The sequence below is a fragment of the Schistocerca gregaria genome, chromosome 1 (genome assembly GCF_023897955.1).
Source record: "Schistocerca gregaria isolate iqSchGreg1 chromosome 1, iqSchGreg1.2, whole genome shotgun sequence".
NCBI classification, from domain to species: domain Eukaryota; kingdom Metazoa; phylum Arthropoda; class Insecta; order Orthoptera; family Acrididae; genus Schistocerca; species Schistocerca gregaria.
Window position 1 is genome coordinate 841,175,977 of NC_064920.1, and position 16,120 is coordinate 841,192,096.

At 42.1% G+C, this 16,120-nt stretch overlaps 1 protein-coding gene across 2 annotated transcripts in view; it reads right to left on the reverse strand.

The window, feature by feature from the left end:
* LOC126272386 (beta-glucuronidase-like) overlaps positions 1-16,120 on the reverse strand; it is a 196,859-nt gene that overhangs the window by 160,178 nt on the left and 20,561 nt on the right. The window contains exon 1 of one of the 2 annotated variants that reach the window (XM_049975216.1): positions 2,041-2,148. The exons of the other annotated variant lie outside the window; for it this stretch is intronic. The gene's annotated coding sequence lies outside the window, so the exon portion shown is untranslated. Of the gene's footprint in view, positions 1-2,040; positions 2,149-16,120 lie in introns of those variants that run through there. 2 annotated transcript variants of the gene reach the window in all.

The following is a 16,120-nucleotide window of genomic DNA, read 5'->3' on the forward strand; positions in this document are numbered from 1 at the left end:
AAAACATTTCGCAAGTTCTTTGCCAATTTTCTACGGACAGTAAAGCGTGGCTGATGACCTAGCGGGGAATGTTGGCCCCAGGTAAACTGTCGTTACCCCTGAAAATGTCGCTTCGTTTTCTGGAATTACTCAGAAAAATACAAGTAAATCCGTACGAACAATTGCTGCAAAGGCTGGTTTTAAGCGCTCCAGCTACACACATTTCAGCTCAAATCCAAAGTCACCAGATCATACCTGGACGAGCTGTGCAATAGAGGACTGATGCTAGCTGCATCTGATTCACAGATGTAGCACACTTCCACCTGGCTATTTTGGGATTCCGAAAATCCCCATTCGTGTGACGCGAGACCACTATATTCTCCCATAGTAACTGTCAGGGCTGCGCTGTGCAGCAGAGGCATTATTGGCCCTTGTTTCGTGCGAGAAACAATCGCTAGTGAACGTTACGTTCCAATTTTGGCACAGTTTGTTGCCACGCAGCTAGCGTTGGAGGGTCGTTCAGAACCAAGTGGTTCACGCAAGATGTGGCCTGGCCACATCGCCATCGAACAGATGTTGCGCTTTCTTGCTGACTACTTTCGGAAAATGAGTCATTGCGTTGCATTACTGAAAATTTATTGGGGAAAGAGTGTATTGGCCTCCATATTTCCCCAAACTGACTTCTTGTGAACACTTTTTTGTGGAGCACATTGAAATACACTATTACAGCCACCTTACAACTCTTGACGAGCTTCAATCCGCGATCTGTGTATCACCTGAATTCATTTCAGTTGACACAGATTCCGTTGGCAGATTTCATTGTTCGTTTGCGCCGTCTCCTTACTGTGAGTGGTGGTCGTTTCGAAAATATTGTGGTGTGATTGCCAGGAATGCTTGCACAGGACGAGTTTAACAACGTATAATGATACTGTATGAGCGTCATCTGTTAGAAATTTTTCGAAATATTACGAAACTTCTTTATAACTTCTGCATAAAACTCTAATCTCCCTCACGATAAACATGCCTTTTGTTACATTCGTCTATCGGTCTTAGTTTTCGAGAAATTTAATTTTGAAACCTGGGACTCCTTCGCTGGTCACCTTGTATGTACTTTGTGGCACGTGACACAGCTATACAGTGTGGCGTTCCGCCGCCATACGCACACATAACGTCAATGGGGATGTGATGCTCTCGCAGTACAACACAGAACACACGAAGACTTACTGTACTGTAGGTCAGGTCATCCGGCCTGTTTTAGCGTAACGTGAATTATCGAAATCAGAGTTACCTACCAGGTCCATTTTGAAGATTAGTGGTAACCTATTTCTTAAGTCCAAAAATTGGGGTACTATTACCATATTGCAGCATCTATATTAAGCTCTACACTTCATACCATGTTGAAAACTGTAGAATGAAACACGCTCATTCACTTTTAAAATTGTGTGTTGTGTTTAGAGGCAATAATAATTTCAATGCGATTTTTTTCTTGTATAGCATTCTGTTTAAGAGATGCGCATTATTAGGAAGTTGTTCTCCTTGTGGTCCTGTCAGAGCCTAATTCGCACGAAACTGATAACTCACTTAAGAGATGCTCGCGCGGAGGACAAGCTTATCTGTGCCAAGCGATTAACTCCCAACAACGTGATACGGACATTATTATTTTCCGAATAGTCGTATAACAATGTGCCTTGTTCAGTGGAATTGGTTTCTATGAGGTTATAGTAGCGCAGCAGCTGAGGAGCCTAATTTGCCAATCATATCTCTAGCCAGATGTAGATCAAATCTAGATCTCTTCTGTGGTTGCTGCAGCCTTTACGTCTGCGAAGCCCGGATTTTTACCACAGTGTAACTTGCTGCTGTTGTAAATGACTCACACGTTTACATTGTTGAGTTACGTTAATACAGTTGTCAAAGAACGCATTTACTCGAGAAACCATGAGGATCTCGCTTGAACGCTATTGTCGTAATGTACCTATGAACGCGAAAGTCATGGTGCAATGTAGCATCACTTGTCATCAACTGTTCGATTTTGCATAGCGTGCGCGCGCCAGTTATTCTTACCTTTCGTAATGTTCAGCTGCGTGCAGATCAAAAAGACGAATGAAGACGCAAAGATTTCCTGCGCGACCACCAACTGATACAGCGGCTAGCCTCTGCGTCGCTTATCGCTGTCCTCTCGCGTTTCTAAACACAAACACACACACACACACACACACACACACACACACACACACACACGTTCAGGAGGGGGAAGACGAGAAGGGCCAGCCCCTCTGCCCTGACGTCAGCCAACCATCAACGAGGAGCATTGGGTAAACTCGACAAGCCCGCTGCTGCAACAGCTGATATTGTCACGTGACCGCTTTACATAGCTCTTTTTTTTCCTACTACGCATACATCCATAAACTGCAATCACTGTCAAGCAAACGGCACATCGTATTTGGCACAGTGTCATTTGTCACAAATATTATGTCCGTTACAGTCCCACTCAGAAGTGACGACTACGGGTGCTCGTAAATGAGTCGACCGCATGCGAAACCTGCTATGTCCCTTTCTTTCGCAAAATAAGTAAGACTGCTTTCTTGTTAATGTCTTCATACAAGGGTAAGATTTGTGCAGGCTCAATTTAATCAATAATACAACAGCCATTGAAATAATGGAGCTCCTACAGAACACAATATGATCCGTGGCTATAATCCAGCAAAACACGCCATGTCCGTAAGCAGCGAACGAGATGCAATGTTTGCTATGACCTACAGTAATACAGTACATAAGTTTAAGTGGCCGGTCGTGGAAAGATTCTTTTCTTACGGGCTGTATTCAGGTTCTTTATTTTCAATGCGTATACGGAGATCTTTGGGAAACTTTAAATGTTAAGCTTGACAATTATGCTTCAAACTGCTGCATTTACCAGCAAAGTATCTGTCAACAGTGTTAGGCATCACAACTTCTAAAATGACATATTCACTCTTCAGCGGAGTGTGCGCTGATATGAAGCTTCCTGGCAGATTGAAACTGAGTGACGGACCGAGACTCGAGCTCGGGACCTTTGTCTTTCGCGGGAAAATGCTCCACCACCTGAGCTATCCAAGCACGACTCACGACCCGTCTTCACAGTTTTACTTTCGCCAGTATCTCGTCTCCTACCTTCCAAGTTTTACAGAAGCTCTCCTGCGAAACTTAAAGAACTGTCACTCCTGGAAGAAAGGTCCCGAGTTCGAGTCTCGGCCCGGCATACAGTTTTACTCTGCTAGGAAGTTCATTACAACTTCTACTGCGTGTGCGTGCGAGTCTAGAAGAATCCGTAATCAGTTCTATGGCGCGCTCAACCGATTTGTTGAATCTATTCAGGTGCCTGAATTGCATCACAGACGCAGAAAAGCGTAATCTTTAGGTATTTTCAAAATGAGCTACGCATTCAAGCACATTGCATAAGCATCAAGATTGTTAAGATGAAAACCTAATTATAGCGTTCGATTTAGGTTCATACTAGATTGCAGCTCCAAGTGCCTCTCGCTTCCGGATGCGCTGTGCCGACACTGTCACATAGCAAAGTCTGCAGCTGATCTAAATATTTATAAAAGGATAACGAGCTCCACGTCGAGGCCACGGAGGCCCAAGGGATGTCTGCCGGCCGAGGAGTTAGTAATCCTCTGCGGACACTGTGCGGTGGGCCGCGTCGGCCAACATACTGCCCTCCTTACCACTTCGCAGATTCTTCCATACAGTGGAGCCACTACCACTCTGTCACATAGCTCCTCAACTGACTTCACGAGGCTAAGTGCAGCTCGTACCAGCCCTCCCACCAAGGAAAAATTCTCAGCAGCACCGAAATTCGGGACCAGGTCCTCCTGATGGCAACTACTAATGCGGGCCACTCAGCTATGAAGGCTGACTGGAAGAGGAACATCGTTTGAGTTTTCACACTCGGAAGAGTCATCCAATCACGCAAATTTCTGACCAGGCAGCGCATTATTTATGCCAATTATACGAGGAGCTCTCACCAAGTCATGTAACACATTTTCTTTCTCGGCCAAGTTCGGTTGGAAAAACGCGGAATTTGCTGCGAGACGTCGTGGAATATTCTCGTTTCAACCCCTATAGTTTCTTGAAGTTCCGACAGGTGGCGGCGCTATACGTAGCCTTCAAAATGTCGTCTAACGGTAGCGCGTTCCAAGCAGACAGCTGTCGTATTTCTTTTGGCAGAAAATCAAAGCATCGCGGATATTCATAGGCGCTTGCAGAATGTCTACGGAGATCTGGCAGTGAACGAAAGCACGGTGAGTCGCTGGGCGAGCGTATGTCATCATCACAATAACATCTCACTAACTGTCCGATCGACGGATCACAATCAAACATTTCTCTGCAGAACTAACTCACATAAATCTGCCCACCCGGGAGGAGATCACATAATATTATTCGACTGTTCTTCCTTAATCTACAGCTCGGATGTCGCACCTTTCGATTTCCATCTGTTTGGCCCAATGAAGGATGCACTCAGCGAGAAGCAGTACGTAGATGATGGGGAGCTTACTGATATCACAAGACGTTGGCTGCGACGTCGTTCAGCAGAGTGGTACCCTGCGGGCATACAGCCCTTCCCAGTGAGGTGGCGAAGACCGTCGCATTGAACAAAGATTGTGTTGAACGATAAGGTTTAGTTCAAACGGTTCAAATGGCTCTGAGCACTATGGGACATAACACCTGTGGTCATCAGGCCCCTAGAACTCAGAACTACTCAAACCTAACTAACCTCAGGACATCACATACATCCGTGCCCGAGGCAGGATTCGAACCTGCGCTCACGCAGTTTAAGACAGAAGGACCGAGAACCGCCTGGCCACACCGGCCAGCAAGGTTTAATAGCCCAAAAAAAGAGGGAATAATATAGTGTATTGTATTACTGAATAAAACCAACTTACTTGCAGAAACGAAATGTACCGTATTATTTACTGAACGCCTTTCGTGCATTTACAATTTCACTTCTTATGAAGTCTCTCAAATATAAAAATGCAGTAAATGAAGCAGGCAAAAAGGAATACAAACGTCTCAAAAATGAGATCGACAGGAAGTGCAAAATGGTTAAGCATCGATGGCTAGAGGACAAATGTAAGGATGTAGAGGCTTATCTCACTAGGGGTAAGATAGATACTGCCTACAGGAAAACTAAAGAGACCTTTGGAGAAAAGAGAGCCACTTGTATGAATATCAAGAGCTCAGATGCAAACCCGGTTCTAAGCAAAGAGGGAAAAGCAGAAAGGTGGAAGGAGTATATAGAGGGTCTATACAAGAGCGATGTACTTGAGGACAATATTATGGAAATGGAAGAGGATGTAGATGAAGATGAAATGGGAGATACAATACTGCGTGAAGAGTTTGACAGAGCACTGAAAGACCTCATTCGAAACAAGGCCCTGGGAGTAGACAACATTCCATTAAAACTACTGACTGCCTTGGGAGAGCCATTCCTGACAAAACTTTATCATCTGGTGAGCAAGACGTACGAGACAAGCGAAATACCCTCAGACTTCAAGAAGAATATAATAATTCCAATCCCAAATAAAGCGGGTGTTGACAGATGTGAAAATTACCGAACAATCAGTGTAATAAGCCACAGCTGCAAAATACTAACACGAATTCTTTACAGACGAATGGAAAAACTGATAGAAGCCGACCTCGGGGAAGATCAGTTTGGATTCCGTAGAAATGTTGGAGGAACACGTGAGGCAATACTGACCTTACGACTTATCTTAGAATAAAGATTATGGAAAGGCAAACCTACGTTTCTAGCATTTGTATACTTAGAGTGAGCTTTTGACAATGTTGACAGGAATACTCTCTTTCAAATTCTAGAGGTGGCAGGGCTAAAATACAGGGAGCGAAAGGCTATTTACAATTTGTACAGAAACCAGATGGCAGTTATAAAGAGTCGAAGGGCATGAAAGGGAAGCAGTGGTCGGGAAGGGAGTGAGATAGGTTTCTAGCCTCTCCCCGATGTTATTCAATCTTTATATTGAGCAAGCAGTAAAGGAAACAAAAGAAAAATTCGGAGTAGGTATTAAAATCCATGGAGAAGAAATAAAAACTTTGAGGTTTGCCGATGAGATTGTAATTCTGTCAGAGACACTAAAGGACTTGGAAGAGCAGTTGAATGGAATGGACAGTGTCTTGAAAGGAGGATATAAGATGAACATCAACAAAAGCAAAACGAGGATAATGCAATGTAGTCGAATTAAGTCGGGTGATGCTGAGGGAATTAGATTAGGAAATGAGACTCTTAAAGTAGTAAAGGAGTTTTGCTGTTTGGGGACCAAAATAACTGATGATGGTCGAAGTAGAGAGGATATAAAATGTGGACTGGCAATGGCAAGAAAAGCGTTTCTGAAGAAGAGAAATTTGTTAACATCGAGCATAGATTTAAGTGTCAGGAAGTCGTTTCTGAAAGTATTTGTATGGAGTGTAGCCATGTATGGAAGTGAATCATGGACAATAAAGAGTTTGTACAAGAAGAGAATAGAAGCTTTCGAAATGTGGTGCTACAGAAGAATGTTGAAGATTAGGTGGGTAGATCACGTAACTAATGAGGAGCTATTGAATAGGATTGGGGAAAAGAGAAGTTTGTGGCGCAACTTGACTAGAAGAAGGGATCGGTTGGTAGGACATGTTCTGAGGCATCAAGGGATTACCAATTTAGTATTGGAGGGCAGCATGGAGGGTAAACGTCGTAGAGGGAGACCAAGAGACGATACACTAAGTAGATTCAAAAGGATGTAGGTTGCAGTAGGTACTGGGAGATGAAGAAGCTTGCACAGGATAGAGTGGCATGGAGAGATGTAACAAACCAGTCTCAGGACTGAAGACCACAACAACAACATTCCATTACTCTCTTTTGCTTTTGTTGACGTTCATCTTCTATGCTCATTCAAGACACTGTCCATTACGTTCAACTGCTCTTCCTGACCCTTTGCTGCCTCTGACAGAATTACAATGTCATCGGCAAACCTCAAAGTTTTTATTTCTTCTCGATGGATTTTAATTCCTACTCCAAATTTTTCTTTTGTTTCCGTTACTGCTTGCTAACTATACAGATTGAATAACATCAGGGATAGGCTACAACCCTGTCTCACTCCCTTCCCAACCACTGTTTCCTTTTCATACCCCTCGACTCTTATAACTGCCATCTGGTTTCTGTACAATTTGTAAATAGCCTTTCGCTCTCTGCATTTTAGCCCTGCCACCTTCAGAATTTGAAAGACAGATTACCAGTCAACATTGTCAAAAGCTTTCTCTAATTCTACAAATGCTTGAAACGTAGGTTTGCCTTTCTTTTATCCATCTTCTAAGATAAGTCGTAGCGTCAGTATTGCCTCAAGTGTTCCAACATTTCTACGGAATCCAAACTGATCTTGCCCGAGGTCGGCTTCTACCAGTTTTTCCATTCGTCTGTAAGGAATTCGTGTTATTAAACTGATAGTTCGATAATTTTCACACCTGTTAACATCTGCTTTCTTTGGGATTGGAATTAGTGATAAGGAATATATAAATATAGTGTTATATATACAGTGATACACAGTATATAAAAGTCTTTATTGCCACGTACCAGTGATTCGGTTACGAATGACCTGTCCTGGTGTGGACCGAAAGGAACAACATACAGTACTAATCGCATTACGAGCTACTATCATAATGTAGGCACTGCAAGACGAGAGATGAGGTAAACTATAACATGGCTGCTGTGAGTTGAAAGCGTACTCAAGCGAGATAAACAATTGACAGCAATCATTTCACCACCACACGAGCGCAGGAGAAATGTGAAATTTCAACACTCGAAAAACTTGCTCATCAAATATTATCATAAACACTTTTAGCCGTTTGTCGGTGTTATTACTGATTAATGGAACGAAAATGAAACCCAGGCTATCGCCCGTCACTGTTTCCCTATCAGCAGATAAAAACATTCTCACCTCGCCAATCTTCTGTTTCCTGGACAGTGTAGACATCAGCCTTCTTCTCCCACAGCAGCCGTTTCTATTGCCTGGATTAACAACTAAATTAATGAAGGGAACAGGAGGATAACTACAGACTAGTAAAAAAACAATGAATTGAAAATAAATCAGATACTCGTATACTGACGAAAAATACGATAAATGCGTGGCAGTCTTGTCACATAAAGTGGAACTTAACGCAGTCCACAAGTATGGGCTATGCGAGCAGTTGCCATCGCGTTGTAAGACGAGAAAAATACATGGAAATGCATATAGAAAGAGATGAATAGTAGGAAGTAAAAATGACGAAAGAAAGTTGTTAGTCATGAGAAGTCACAGGTACCTTCATACCGATAACCGAAATTCGGTTGACAAACTGTTTTCAGTTCAACGTTTCACTTAACTTTCAGATATTGTCAACTTTGACTGCGAGTTTGAAAAACTAGCTGAGGAGAGTTTTGTTTCGAGTTTATTTCATGGTCAGAGAACAAAAGCACGACATGTGGTGTTACTAACCTCAAGATTTCTTCGAGGTGCCTACGTCATTGTGACAAAATTCTTGAAACTTGTCTGTCTTCAATTAGAGCTCCTGCAATTCAGGATTATAAGCTCCACGGGTTTCTCTATGTAAGAAAAGCTTTCTGGACCACGTGCTTCTTTATGGGATTGATTTTCGTGACTAACAATTATACCAATAATTATAGCACGAAGTGCTAACACATCTTGTAACGTTCCCTGGCAGCACACACACTATTAATAAAATGAAATGTCATTTAATTGTACTATGTACGCCGCTATGAAGCAATTCGTATGTACTGTAATTGTTTACCAAAAAATGTTATTTAATTTTGTGTAAAGAACGTTGGTTATTATTGTAATATTTTCTGTAATAATATTCTCGATGTATTTATGATTGTAATATTTCTGTACTCATAATGTAATGACGAAATATGTTAATATCTGCGATGAAAAAATTTAAAATATAGCCACAGAGGAAAATAATTTAATTTAAATAAGTTTCAAATAAATGTTATTAATCAGTTAGTTTGAATTTATCAGCATGAAAGCGTTGCTAAGGTTCACGTAATTTTAAATGTGCTTAATTCTGTCTAAATGAATTTTTATTACCACACGTAAATAAGGGTTCTACAACAAAGTTCGTACTGAAAGAGTAAATAACATAAATATATAAAGCCATTTCACCCCATTTTTTCATCCATTCACATTTTTACATAGTAAATATTTCACATCCTTTTTTTTTTCATCAAAATCTTCAGTCAAAATCCATTTTAAATTGCAGTTGTTTCAAAGAAAATGCCTTTTGCATGCTGCACATCGAAATTTTTAGTTTGTTTATGCACCCAGACGCGTTTCGCCTTTTTTACAAGGCATCTTCAGTGGGTGTCAGGTAACTACTAATTCACTGCATGTAAGCAAACTGCTTTTTCTCATCTGCCAACCAGGTGGACATCTTACAGTTCACCTATTTCGCTACACATCCATTTTCTTTTCTGTAAAAAGGAAAAAATGGAAGAAAAGAGAGAAAAAAGGAAAAGAAGCACCTAAGTGTGTATTTACAAGAGTTTGAAACTGTTGCCGACATTTTGCAACAGTTGAAAATAGTTGCGAGTTATGACAGTTGTAGGTTTTGTTTCTTACAGTCGGTTTTCAAAGTGAAAGCAATTAATACACGGACAGAGGGGTGCGAGTTGTTTGTGATGCTAATACTGTATTTTCCTAATAACGGCGGCTGAGGCTGCCACGAGCGTTCTACTACTAAAGATCTTAACTATAACGGACTGAGTCTATGCATGACTATTTCGAAATTAATGGGTGCCACCTCAAGTGCAATAAAACGGCAGCAACATCCACATTACTAATACTAATGAAGTGAAGCTGACCAGTATCTGCATCGAAACGGACATCGCCTCCTCATGCTTTCTTAAACACGGACGCAGCACAGCAGTGTGCGTGAGTCGACAGAGAAAGGTTGCTGTAGCCAACTAGACTGCGATGGTGGTTAAAACGGTTCCTGCTGTTTTTGGTCGGTGGGGCATTTCGGCCTCTTGGCAGTCAGGTTGGGAAGCCTGTGCAAGTGATGGCAGAAGCGGTCTCCCTACGCGTCGGAATTGTTTCAACTTGAATTTGAAAGTTACAGTCCTCAACTTCTATAGATTCTCACAATCTCGTGAATTTTCTGAATTAACTGAGTGGTGAAACTTCGTCTGGCCTCATCATTTGATAGACCTCTACTCAAGCAGGTCACTGGTGATATTTCTTGGCCAGGGAAAATTGCTTTTAACGTATAAATTGACTGATTATTTTTCTTAACTTTTTTATTAATTGACTTATACATCTGAGACTGATATCATTAAACTAATGAGTCTTTATGCAAACGGACTTTGTAATTGAGAACGTGGTTTTTAATAAAATTGTTTTTCACAGTAAGGGGCCTGGGCTGGATAGCTGCTGAGGCTTCTCCTTGCTTTTATGTGGCTTACGAAAATCTACGGTTTACAGACTGAACAGAAACAAAGTTCTCTTTAGTTGTCTTGCAGCGCAGATTCTAGATGATCTTGAGCTTGAGAGATGTAGGTATTACTCCCTCCCTTCCTGCCTCCTTACAAATGACGAAGTCACCAAGCCACTGTGCATGTACAAGTACCAATATGAACCAAGATAATGTATTCACGCTCCCCTGGGCCAAGATCAATCAAGTTCTCCCCCTCCTGACTCATTATAAATACAATTGCCATTTATCCTCTGTACGTTGTAAGGAAAAGTACCATGTTTTTTTGGGACCAGGTTGTCGGTAATACTTGTAATAATAACAAATCAATATCAATTTTGTTATTACAATGTTTACTTTCACACTTTCCCTTACCCCTATTATTATTTGGACCTCATCATTTGAGGTCTATACATCGTAATCGGAAGAACATAAACCGCAGGGCTGTCCACTTATAAAATGATGGTAAGACACAGTGGTATTCTGAAATACTATACCCTGAGAGGTGATAAGAGTTATGGGATATCGATATGGACATATATAGATGGCAGTAGTATCACAAACACGAGGTATAAAAGGGCACTGCATTGGCAAATCTGTCATTTGTACTCAGGTGATTCATATAAAAAAAGTTTTCATCACGATTATGGCCGCATGACAGGAATTAATAGACTTTGAATGCAAAATGGTAGTCGGACCTAGATGCATCAGACATTCCATTTCAGAAATCATTAGGGAAGTCAATTTTCTGAGATCCACAGTGTCAAGAGTGTGCCAAGAATACTGCATTTCAGGCATTACCACTCACAATGGACAATGCAGTGCTCAACGGCCTTCACTTAATGACCAAGAGCAGTGAAATTTACATAGACCTGTCAATGCCAACAGACAAACAAAAGTATGTGAAAGAACAGCAGAAATCAATGATGAATGTATCTGTTAGGACAGTGTGGCGAAATATAGTGGTAATGGACTATGGCAGAAGATGACCAATGTGGGTGTCTTTGTTAAAAGAACGACATCGCTTGCACTGCTTCTCCTGGGCTCATGACCATATCAGTTGGACCCTAGAAGAATGGAGAACTGAGGACCGGTCAGATGAGTCCCAACTACAGTTGGTAAGAGATGATGGGAGGGTTCAAGTGTAGCACAGACGGCTCAAAGCCATGGACCCACGTTGTCAGTACGGCACTGTACAAGTTGATGGTGGCTCCATAATGGTGTGGGCTATGTTTACATGGAAAAGAAAGGGTCCTCTGGATGTTCAGCTACTTGGAGTCCATTTGCATCCGTTCGTGGACGTCATGTTCCCAAACAATGATATAATTTTTAAGGATGACTATTCGCCACACCACTGGACCACAATTGTTTGTAATGAGTTTGAAGGACATTCTCGACAATCTGAGCGAATAGTTTGACCACCCTGATCGTCCAACATGACTCCCATCGATCATTTATAGGACATAATCGAGAGATCAGTTCGTTCACAAAATCCTACGCCAGCAACTCTTCTGCAACAATAAACAGGTACAGAGGCTGCATGATTCACTACTTCTGCAGCGGACTTCCAACGACTTGCTGAGCCCATGCTATGTTGAGCTGCTGCACTACAACTGGCAAAATGAGGTCCAACGTGATATTAGCAGGTATCCCATGGCTTTTGTCACCTCAGTTTAATGACATGATATCATGACATTTTCTGTATGCTCTCCAACCTCCCATTACCACATGCTACAAGTTCCTCAAACACTCATGCCTCCATTCTACGATGTATGTAAAAAGAATAACGTTTAACCAGTACTTCAGAATGTTATTCTAACATGATGTATTGCGTGATATGTTTACGAAACAAAGTATTATTAGTGTGTAACATCAGGATAATGCATGGTGGTACAAGAAACTAGTCACAGAAAGATTATCCATCACAGGAATGACCACTCAGTCACTGCAAGAGGCCCATCAAATGAGCAACGCCACCAGACCTCGAAGAATAATGATGTAAAAGAGCATTCGCAGTGGCAGTCAAATGCCTCTGCATGTCTGATGTGCATACGTTCTTCAAACAACTGTCGCTATCAGCAACAATGGGACCACTAATGACTGACCTTTGCATGGCTGCCCAGCCAAGACTCTTGCACGTGCTATCCAGTGATTAGCTGCAATGCACTGCCCAGTCTCGGGCTGTGCCGTAACCAACTGTATATCACTGTGAATCACCCAAGCATCGCCACAGTATAGCATAGGATAGGAACAGTAATAAAAAGTAAAAATAAAAGATTAAAAGGCATGCACGTAACAGTCCTGGTGTCCACACACAACCAACCAGGAAGCTGACTCTAGAGAGACTGATGCAGCAGACTCCGACCATGACATGGGGTAAGGTAACTGCACCACTGTGCAGGTAAGACCTAAGATAAGGGACTAGGACAAGATCACGCCCTATGCAAGCCAGCAGGAATCGAATTCTCCTCCCCCCTTCTTAATACGAGTCCAATTGCAAAAGTGTTGTCATTCACTTTCTAAGTGCCAGCAGCAGCAGAGATCAGTAGAAGACTGTTTTGGATGCATCTGGAACCAGCAAGCCAGTCTGTTTGAATATAAAGGAGGCAGACATCTTACTGAAGATAAGGGGGAAAATACATCTCTCACGTATAGGAAAAGAGTTTGATATTGCCTGATATTGTTCATTGCTTTTTTTTCAGAAACATAATTTACTACCAAGGATTCCCCGTGACAGACAATCGATTTGTTCGGAAGGTCCTTGCATTTTGGATGTTTTGCTGTTTTCAAAGTGGTATGATAGTGTCTTTCTGCTATGGACAGTGACTAAATATGAGTTGAGAGAAATCTCTGAAGAAATTTTAATGGAAAACCTCCACAGTCAAAGTAAGGGCGCAGCTGCTGTGCCATTGGAGACCGTGCTCATTGGAATGTGTGTAGTTATCCCACCACAGTGCCACTGTAAAATGATGTGCATGATATGAGGACAAAAGTTACACCCCACTTCCTGCACGTTGACAAACACCAAGCAGTGACTGGAGAGTTAAATGTCGAAATGCTGGAGCAGTGGTGGTGCAAATGCCACAGACAAGATTTCCCACATAATGCCAGTAAGCAGAATGAACCTTGCTTTGAACAATGAGAGAAATGTATTGTATCAGAATGATTGTAAATATGTCATTTAAAGTCTCACTAGAGAGAGACAGAGAGAGAGAGAGAGAGAGATAGAGAGTGAGAGAGAGAGAGAGGAGGTAGAACAATTGGACGTTACAGTGTGTATTGGATTACTATAATAAAATGATGCCACAGGATAAGCTGCAAAACAGGGTACCATTTACAGCAAAAGACGCTTTGGCATTGCAGCATGTTCCTGAATATCTGAGTATTATTATTAAATAAGGATGTAATGAGATTTAATGTAAGTTCTCCCACTTCTCAATGCTATTTTCTATTAATTTATCGATGTTACCCCAATTTCCACACATCCATTCTAAGATATCTGACTGAACAGCTATCACAGCATGATATTTAAACAATATACACAATTAAACAATGATGTTAATAACACAAATTCCACAACATGTACCCCATATTATAAATCTACATCTACATCAACATTCATACTCCGCAAGCCACCCAACGGTCTGTGGCGGAGAGCACTTTACATGCCACTGCCATTGCTCCCCTTTTCTGTTCCAGTCGCGTATGGTTCGCGGGAACAACGACTGTCTGAAAGCCTCCGTGCGCGCTCGAATCTCTCTAATTTTACATTCGTGATCTCCATGGGAGGTATAAGTAGAGGGAAGCAGTATATTCGATACCTCATCCAGAAACGCACCCTCTCGAAACCTGGCGAGCAAGCTACCCTCTCGAAACCTGGCGAGCAAGCTACACCGCGATGCAGAGCGCCTCTCTTGCAGAGTCTGCCACTTGAGTTTGCTAAACACCTCCGTAACGCTATCACGGTTACCAAATAACCCTGTGACGAAACGAGCCGCTCTTCTTTGGATCTTCTCTATCTCCTCCGTCAACCCGATCTGGTACGGATCCCACACTGATGAGCAATACTCAAGTATAGGTCGAGCGAGTGTTTTGTAAGCCACCTCCTTTGTTGATGGACTACATTTTCTAAGGACTCTCCCAACGAATCTCCACCTGGTACCCGCCTTACCAATAATTAATTTTATATGATCATTCCACTTCAAATCGTTCCGCACGCATACTCCCAGATATTTTACAGAAGTAACTGCTACCAGTGTTTGTTCCGCTATCATATAATCATACAATAAAGGATCCTTCTTTCTATGTATTCGCAATACATTACATTTGTCTACGTTAAGGGTCAGTTGCCACTCCCTACACAAAGTGCCTATCCGCTGCAGATCTTCCTACATTACGCTACAATTTTCTAATGCTGCAACTTCTCTGTATACTACAGCATCATCTGCGAAAAGCCGCATGGAACGTCCGACACTATCTACTAGGTCATTTATATATATTGTGAAAAGCAATGGTCCCATAACACTCCCCTGTGCCACGCCAGAGGTTACTTTAACGTCTGTAGACGTCTCTCCATTGATAACAACATGCTGTGTTCTGTTTGCTAAAAACTCTTCAATCCAGCCACACAGCTGGTCTGATATTCCGTAGGCTCTTACTTTGTTTATCAGGCGACAGTGCGGAACTGTATCGAACGCCTTCCAGAAGTATAGGAAAATATCGTCTACCTGGGAGCCTGTATCTAATAATTTCTGGGTCTCATGAACAAATAAAGCGAGTTGGGTCTCACAAGATCGCTGTTTCCGGAATCCACGTTGATTCCTACAGAGTAGATTCTGGGTTTCCAAAAACGACTTGATACTCGAGCAAAAAACATGTTCTAAAATCCTACAACAGATCGACGTCAGAGATACAGGTCTATAGTTTTGTGCATCTGCTCGACGACCCTTTTTGAAGACTGGGACTACCTGTGCTCTTTTCCAATCATTTGGAACCTTCCGTTCCTCTAGAGACTTGTGGTACACGGCTGTTAGAAGGGGGGCAAGTTCTTTCACGTACTCTGTGTAGAATCGAATTGGTATTCCGTCAGGTCCAGTGGACTTTCCTCTGTTGAGTGATTTCAGTTGCTTTTCTATTCCTTGTACACTTATTCGATGTCAGCCATTTTTGCATTTGTGCGAGGATTTAGAGAAGGAACTGCAGTGCGGTCTTCCTCTGTGAAACAGCTTTGGAAAAAGGTGTTTAGTATTTCAGCTTTACGCGTGTCATCCTCTGTTTCAAAGCCATAATCACCCCGGAGTGTCTGGATATGCTGTTTTGAGCCACTTACTGATTTAACGTAAGACCAGAACTTCCTACGATTTTTTGTCAAGTCGATACATAGAATTTTACTTCCGAATTCACTGAACGCTTCACGCACAGCCCTCCTTACGCTAACTTTGACATCGTTTAGGTTCTGTTTGTCTGAGAGGTTTTGGCTGCGTTTAAACTTGGAGTGAAGCTCTCTTTGCTTCCGCAGTAGTTTCCTAACTTTGTTGTTGAACCACGGTGGGTTTTTCCCGTCCCTCACAGTTTTACTCGGCACGTACCTGTCTAAAACGCATTTTACAATTGCCTTAACCTTTTTCCATAAACACTCAACATTGTC